Here is an 8055-nt window from a genome sequence, read left to right as displayed (position 1 = left end):
AAAATGAGAATTTTAAATACTATTGGTGTCTGGATTCCAAAACCACATATTCAGAACTATCTGGTCTAGGATCGATAGCTGGGATCAAGTGTTCAAATGCAAGAGCCTATGGATGACGTGTCACTTTTAAGCCATAAGCAGCTCCCAGTAGGCTCATGGACATCTCTATGTTGATTTTCTTATTGTTGTAACAGTAACAACTAAAGGGAAGAGATATTTTGGCTCACAATTTCAGAGATTTCAGTCCATCAAGGCAAGGAGTGGCCTTGTTCAAGGTAATGAGAGTGTAAGATGAAGCTACCAGATCAGGAAGCAGAAAAGAGATAGGCAGCAGCAGGAGTAAGTGTAGTTCACAAAGGCCTGCATCAATCACCTATTCCACTAGTCACGCTCAGCCTCCAAAAGGCTCCACAACCTTGAAAAAGTAACACTAACTTGAGAACAAATGCTCAAAAATCATGCCTGAGAGGGACAATTCAGACTTACTATATTTTAGTGACTATGCTACGTCCCTTCCATATATAATCTCATTCAGTCATTACAACTCTATGTCATTATTCCATTTACCGAAGAATACAAACAAATTACTCCCAAGATCAAGTACTGATGTAGTGAATCTGTTGAAGACTTCAAAACAACAAACTGGTTGTAAAGGCTAGAGAGCATCACAAAAGATGTAAACTTTTTCCTTGTTTATAATCTCTTAATATTTCAGTGTCAAGTTGCTTAAAACTACTATGTGGCTTTCTCTCGGGCCCGTGGCGCCGACAAGATGGGCAAGTGTCGTGGTCTCCGTACTGCCCAGAAGCTCCACAGTCACCGACGGGACCAAAAGTGGCATGATAAACAGTACAAGAAAGCCCACTTGGGCACAGCCCTGAAGGCCAATCCATTTGGGGGTGCCTCTCATGCAAAGGGAATTGTGCTGGAAAAAGTAGGGGTTGAAGCCAAACAGCCAAATTCTGCCATCAGGAAGTGTGTCAGGGTGCAGCTCATTAAGAACGGCAAGAAGATCACAGCATTCATGCCCAATGATGGCTGCTTAAACTTCATTGAGGAAAATGATGAAGTTCTGGTCGCTGGATTTGGTCGAAAAGGTCATGCTGTAGGTGACATTCCTGGAGTCCGCTTTAAGGTGGTTAAAGTAGCCAATGTATCTCTTTTGGCTCTATACAAAGGCAAGAAGGAGAGACCAAGATCATAAAATTTGACAATGGAAAGACAGTAATAAATTTTCATATTCTGAAAAAAAAAAAACTACTATGTGGCTCAAACTAAATAAGGATACAAATTTGCTTCTCTGATCAAAAAGATGTTAGAAATTCAGAAGTGAGAGCTCTGGATTAGGGAATCCTTAAGCAGAAATGACAGTAGGCACATGAGTGTGTGCTTGGAACAGTAACCAGTGAGGTAGATGGTGCAGGAATCCCAGGCATAGAGAACACCAACACTTAGGAACCTGAGGCCATCATGAACTCCATGATGAGAGGCTCAAAACACAAAAGTAATAATGCATGGATTAAAATAATGTAAAACTATATTAACAAGTCAAGACTCTTAGTTTTCCAGACTTATTAGAAATGAATAATATAGACATATAGAGCTGTTTGGTTACATTTCAAATCCAATTATTTGAAATTTTACACATCTAAAATATGATGGAAACTTTAAATTTGTGAATGCATATTTCTATGACTGAAAAGTAGATTATTAAATCTATATTTATTCCCTCTTTGATTGTATTTGTTATACCTTGGTTTACTCCCTGACAGCTCAGCACCTCACATACCTGCATATAAAATTCATAGTTTTGCAATTAACAAAGCTTGAAAAGACCTTTTTAAAATGTGTGTGTATGTGTGTGTGTGTGTATGTGTGTGTTCTCCTGTGCCTTCTCTCCTTACTCCATGTGGGACCTGGAGATTGAGCTCAGTCATGAGGCTTGGCAGCAAGTGGTACCTTTACCAGTACCACCTTGCTGTCCCTTTTAAAAATTTTTAATTAAATTCAAGATCCTGATTTTAGGACTTTATATTTTAGTTTTTATGTCTTGTTTATATTAGATATATGTATAATATAAACATATTAAGATATATTTATTTTAGTTCCTTATATTTAGGACATACATGTTTAAGAATCAAGTGGCTATTTTTTGACATATACACTAGTATAGTGAGTATGGCATTCTTGACCACTGTGTTTCTACCACACAGATGTCTTTAGTGTATCATAATGAATGTAAATCATTTGTGAAAAACTAAAATATCACATTATATATTTTACTAGTTATATAGCCGTACAGAAGTTATACAAAGCGAAATCTCTTGTAGTTCAAAAATTGCCCCTCTCCCAAAAATGTTTCTTTTTACATGTAAATAACCCCCCCAAATAAAAATGGTTTTTATAGTTTTTAGTTTAAAGTTTATTTAATAGCATTACTTCTAAGACAAAGATCTAAGTTTGCTAGAATTACCAAACCTTCAAAGCCACACTTATCAGACTTAAATACTAAGGAAAGTACAATTCTCTGCTGAAAATTCTATTTAAGGACTAGATCTTTCAACACCAAGACATGTCAAATTATGTTTGGGTCTTTGAAACCCCAGCTCTTGGGAATGAATTCCAAATCATGACTGTTGAAAACACATGTGCTTTAGTTTAGTAACCCATTTTATTTATTTATTTTTTTTAAATGCATGCTTAACAGAAATGGGGCATTTCTCGTTTTACATACCTTCATTTTTGGAAAGCTAAAATGTCGTAAACAGTGGCATGCATACGTAACCCATCTTTTAAAATACCACCTAGAAGTATAGTTTGAAATGCTTTTCCTATAGCCCTTGAAGTAAAATGAAAACATTGCGCTGCCCGTCTTTAAAGTTTGTTAAAAACGAAGGAAAAACTTAAAAAATGAGTTTGCAATTTTAAATCTTCCAAATGCCCGCGCTCTGCAAACAATTCTCAAGCCAACCTAGCATATTCTGTCTGGGTCAAGCTCGGTGACAGCAGGCCTAGCATTCTGAGGAAAAGCTGCCTCTAGCCTGCTGTACAAAGCCCTTCCTTTGATCCTTTTCTCGTTACTCTGCAGATGGAGGACCAACAAACAGAACGCTCTCCTATCGATGGGCACACGTCCCTCTCTTCAGCAAAGCTCCCAGACGCCAGACCGAGGCCAGGCCGCGAGGCCATGCGGAGCTCTCGGGACGCCAGGACCAGGCGGGTCAGGGAGGAGAGGCGAGGAAAAGGTTCTTCTAGGCAAGCATGAGGCTCGGACTCCGGAACAAAGCGCCGGCCCAGGAAGACCAGGCAGCCCGCCGACGCACACTCACAGGGCTCCCGGCGCTACGCAAGAGTCCCGCAGCGCGCCGGCCCGCCGCCCTTACGCCACTGGCTTGGCCCCAGAGCCTTCGCGAATATGGCTTTGCGCACTGCGGCGGGGCTGCGCCGCAACCGAGCTTACCCGGTGGCTCCTCCCCGCCGCCCTGCGCCGATTGGTAGCGGACGGAAGCCCGGCTGCTGATTGGATAGCGAAGGAGCCATTCGGGGAGGCTCCGGTGGGTCGGCCGCCGCAGAGTGATAAGTTCGGCTTCAGACACGCCTCAGCGCCAGCAGCGAGCCGGAGCTCTATGGAGGTGGCGGCGGGTACCAGGTGGTGGCTGCAGCAGCTACTCCTCTGAGCTGAGAGTTTCAAGCCGGCCCCGTCTCCTTCCTCCCCCTTCCCTCCCCCTTTTTTGTTTTCCGTTCCCCTTCCCCCTCCCTTCCCCGTCCCCGACGACCGGATCCAGAGGAGGCAGCTGCGGTGGCAGCTGCTGAGTTCTCGGTGAAGGTGAGTGGAGTCGCCGCCGCCGCCGCCGAGCGGAGCCCTCTAAGATGGCCGCCGCCCCTGGCCGCTTCTTGTCGAGTGGAACAAAATGGCGGCCGCAGGCGGAGCCGGGCGGGGCGGCCTTTCCTCTGCCTTTGGGCTACCTAGAAATCTATGGTCTCTGCGCTCCTTCCTGTGCGGACCAAAGAGCTAGGCTGACGTGTGGTCGAGTGGCGGGCGCAGCCGGGATCCTGACGTGGGATCCGGGAACAGCGTGCGAGCGTGGCAGGCCTCGCGCCTCGGCGGGAGGGACGCGGCCCGCGGCAGGGCCCGGCCGTTGGCGCGGGACCAGCGAGGCGGACGAGTCCGGAGCCCGGCCTCCCGGCGGGGAGGAGGTGTGTGGGCCCTATTGCGGGATGTCCCACTCAGGGGACGCGGAGAGCGAGGCTCTGGGCCCTTTGTGGGCCCTGGCAGCCGAGGCGCTGTCAGCCGGGGGATTTATGGTGGAGGCGGCGGGTGGGCAGGAGGCCGCCTTCCTGCGGGAGAACAAAGGGCCGGCCCGGAGGGGGCGCCTCCCGCCCAGTCCTGGGCCCTCGCTAGTCGCCGGTCGGAAGCTGAGCCAGACTGGGCCTGGGGGAGGAACTCGCTGCTCTTTTGTTCGCGCAGAGTGGGGCGGAGGTGCCTGCTGCCATGTTGTGGCCCCGGTCTTCCAGCGGCTTTCCACACGCGCCCTGTGTAAAAAGGGGTTATAAGGACGGGCGGAGGAGAAAGCTGCCCAACACCGGGTAATGAGGCTCTGGCCGGCCTGTCACCACCCAGGCCACCCATTTTAGTACAGCAGACATTTCCTTTACAGCTCCTCCGGTGTTGATAGCGTTTCTGTTAATTTTTAAAGGCCCCATAATATGGCTGCTTCCTAGGCAGTATCCAGATTTTTTTTTTAGTTTTATTTTTCCTACAAAAGCTGTTCTTTGCATCATTGAATACTAAGGGAATCCACGTGGCTAAACAAGATTTTACTGTGTGTTTGTGGGGTTTTTTTTTACTTAGTTCTATTTTAGTCTTCTGAGGGCTGCAATGCAGTGAAAGTTCAATCAGTTGCAGTGCTGGGAGCTGAAATAAATTATAATTGAAAGTTTATAGGTCTGTATAGCCATACCTAATTTTGGTGTTTTCTCTCTTTCCAGGCTTTTCATTTCTACCATCCCCTCCCCTCCCCACCCCATCCATTAATATTATTCTTTTGAAGATTCTTCGTTGTCAAGCCGCCAAAGTGGAGAGTGCGATTGCAGAAGGGGGTGCTTCTCGTTTCAGGTATGGTTTTGGGCATGGATACATATGTGGATGGGGGAGGGTTGTTTGGAAAAGGCCAGTCTGAGAGTCATTAACTAAATCCCACTAATATGCTGTGGTTCTAGAACAAAGAGTAAATGGATTGTGGGGGGAACTATTTTGCCCTAATGTATGTCTGAATCTCTGTGTACAGTGTTAGGAGAGGGCACGGATCCCTTGGGACTGGAGTTGTGAACCGCCATGTGGATGTTAGGAAACAAACTGCTTTCAACGTCTGAGCCATCTCTAGCTCACTTTCTTTTAGGCCAAAGTTCACATTGTTATGCAATTTCTAAAATATAAGTAGGTTCCCTTTCAAGTAAGGCATAATTGGTATAGTAAAAATTTTCTTTTGAATAGTGCTTCTTCGGGCGGAGGAGGAAGTAGGGGTGCACCTCAGCACTATCCCAAGACTGCTGGCAACAGGTATGGTAAAGCTTGTAAAGACAGTTAACTTTTAAAAACTGTCAATTTGATTAAAGACTTCTCCATGCCTAACAGGATAATTCGCAGGAAGTCATCAGTAATCTTGATGTGGATTCATAATTTCAAACTTCTTTTCATCCTCTTGGTTTTTGTTTGCTGGTACTCCAAAATTACTATCCCTACTATAGGGTATTTGTAAAGTAGTCTGTGTGGAATTTGCTTGTTAAGCATTTTAGAATTAAGTCTCAAGGTTTGGTGCCTGGGCCAGCAGTTTTGGCATTGCCTGGGAATATATATATATATATATTCAGGAAATTCTCGGGTAGTACCCCAAATCTGCTAGAACAGAAATTGGTAATGGGCCTTCCAGTCTGCTTTAAGAAGCCATCTGGATGGTTCTGATGCTGTTTAAAAAAGATTTATAGGATTGTGTTGTTGTGAAGAAAAAGTAATGCCTTCTTGCTGGGCGGTTGGTGGTGCACTCCTTAAATCTCTGCACTTGGGAGGCAGAGGCAGGTGGTTTTTAGTCTGGTCTACAGAGTGAGTTCCAGGACAGCCAGGGCTGTACAGAGAAACTCTGTCTCGGGAAAAACAAAACTTAAAGCTTAAGATTTTGGTTTGGTGGCTCTTTTCCCCCTCTGTTTAGCAATTTTAGGGTGTGGCATTTGTTGTGAGTGAGTGCTGTGTTGTTTTTTCTTAATTGTAAGCCACTTCATTTGTTTTATTAAACTAGCGAGTTCCTGGGGAAAACCCCAGGGCAAAACGCTCAGAAATGGATTCCTGCACGAAGCACTAGACGAGATGACAACTCCGCAGCAAACAACTCCGCAAATGAAAAAGAACGACATGATGCAATCTTCAGGAAAGTAAGAGGGTGAGTGCCAAGGTCTGTTGTGAGGAAAGTAGAGGTGAGCTGTACTCTAGTATGTGTACTGAAAAATTCATCAGGCACCCGTTACATTGTAGTGGATTCAGATGTCAACAATATTTTAAAGATTCTTAAACAGAAGAACAGCCTATTGGTATTTGACAGCAAGGGTTTTGTTCACAACCCACAAGTTTATGCTGGCGTTTCCATGTTGGTCTACTGTGTAACTCAGTGATGTATGGGTAATACAACCATCTTAACTTAATATGGTAGTGTTCCATATAATGAAGACCTACTGCTCTTGAGTTTTTAGAGAGGTTTCTTAAACACCAGGAACGCCCAAATATGATTCAGATGTTGTAACTGAGAAGTGATTCCAGCATCTCTGGATGAAAAATGAACACTTCTATAATACCATGGACAAGATTTGCATAAGCTCAAGCCAGACAAAAGCCCTACTCTTAGCCAAGAAGCTACTAACAAATAAAATACGTGCTGCTGGGAGAGGGATTTTTTTCTGCCATGGAGTATCAGTTGATAAATCAGCCATACTCCAAGGCAAGGTCTTAAGTGTTCAGGAATAAATTATAGAACGTTTGGGAGGGTTGAAAAGAGTGTGATTTAAAAGTACACTATGGAATTCTCAAAAGAAGTTGGGGGAAAAAGAGACATTTTCCTGTTTAGGGACCTAGTAAAGGGAAATCAAATTTTAAATGCTATTTTTTAGCTCAAAAAAAAATGTTAAGTCACACTTTGTGTTTTTCCCCCCAGCATACTAAATAAGCTTACTCCTGAAAAGTTTGACAAGCTATGCCTTGAGCTCCTCAATGTGGGTGTAGAGTCTAAACTCATCCTTAAAGGGGTCATACTGCTGGTAAGTTTGAGATATCAGCTTAAAAGAGGGGGCGAAATTTAACAGACCCAAGTTTGACTGAATTATTGCACTAAATGGGATATAGTTCTTTTCCTTTTGTGAAAGTGATTTTTGGAAATTTTATGATCATTGATACTGAATTCTGACAACTTGTTTTACGTGACTAACACAGAGTTGGATTCCCAAATCCAGCGTCTCTGTGGCTTATGATTTATATAGTTCATTTCTAACTGGGGAGGAGATATAACATGCGATCTATTAGATTGTACCAGACATGTTAAATTTTAAAAACTTAAAAGTGTTCACACACACACACACTGGTGTCTAAATTGTGATTGTAATTTGTTGTGAAATGTAAGAGTAAGACTTTAAAGGGGGGCTATTTCAGCTTCCAGTTGATTGTGGTTTGTTTTTTTTAATGACTTATGTAGATTGTGGACAAAGCCCTAGAAGAGCCAAAGTATAGCTCGCTGTATGCTCAGCTATGTCTGCGATTGGCAGAAGATGCACCAAACTTTGATGGCCCAGCAGCAGAGGGTCAACCAGGACAGAAGCAAAGCACAGTGGGTGGCAGTTTTTATTTCCTTTGTTTTGAAATTAGTTTGAAGGATTTTTTTTTTTAACAAAGCCTATCTTATACTTTTTGTTTTCAAATAGACATTCAGACGCCTCTTGATTTCCAAATTGCAAGATGAATTTGAAAACCGAACCAGAAATGTTGATGGTAAGAATTTAAATTTGCTATTAACTAGT

General features: G+C 43.8%; 1 protein-coding gene and 1 pseudogene across 3 annotated transcripts in view; both read left to right on the top strand.

The window, feature by feature from the left end:
- The first annotated feature begins 455 nt into the window (after nt 1–455).
- On the top strand, nt 456–1257 carry LOC116102802 (annotated as a pseudogene).
- A 2182-nt stretch (nt 1258–3439) lies between these two features.
- Eif4g2 (eukaryotic translation initiation factor 4 gamma 2) overlaps nt 3440–8055 on the top strand; it is a 12315-nt gene continuing 7699 nt past the window's right edge. Inside the window, exons 1-7 of one of the 3 annotated variants that reach the window (XM_031387883.1) lie at nt 3440–3826; nt 4990–5116; nt 5495–5560; nt 6294–6434; nt 7200–7302; nt 7734–7865; nt 7960–8026. The gene's annotated coding sequence lies outside the window, so the exon portion shown is untranslated. Of the gene's footprint in view, nt 3827–4072; nt 4198–4989; nt 5117–5494; nt 5561–6293; nt 6435–7199; nt 7303–7733; nt 7866–7959; nt 8027–8055 lie in introns of those variants that run through there. The other 2 variants (XM_031387882.1, XM_031387881.1) reach the window with 2 other exon arrangements.

Source organism: Mastomys coucha, unplaced genomic scaffold (assembly GCF_008632895.1).
Source record: "Mastomys coucha isolate ucsf_1 unplaced genomic scaffold, UCSF_Mcou_1 pScaffold21, whole genome shotgun sequence".
Taxonomy (NCBI): domain Eukaryota; kingdom Metazoa; phylum Chordata; class Mammalia; order Rodentia; family Muridae; genus Mastomys; species Mastomys coucha.
Note: the sequence above shows the minus strand (reverse complement) of the source record. Positions and strands in the feature narration are given on the sequence as shown.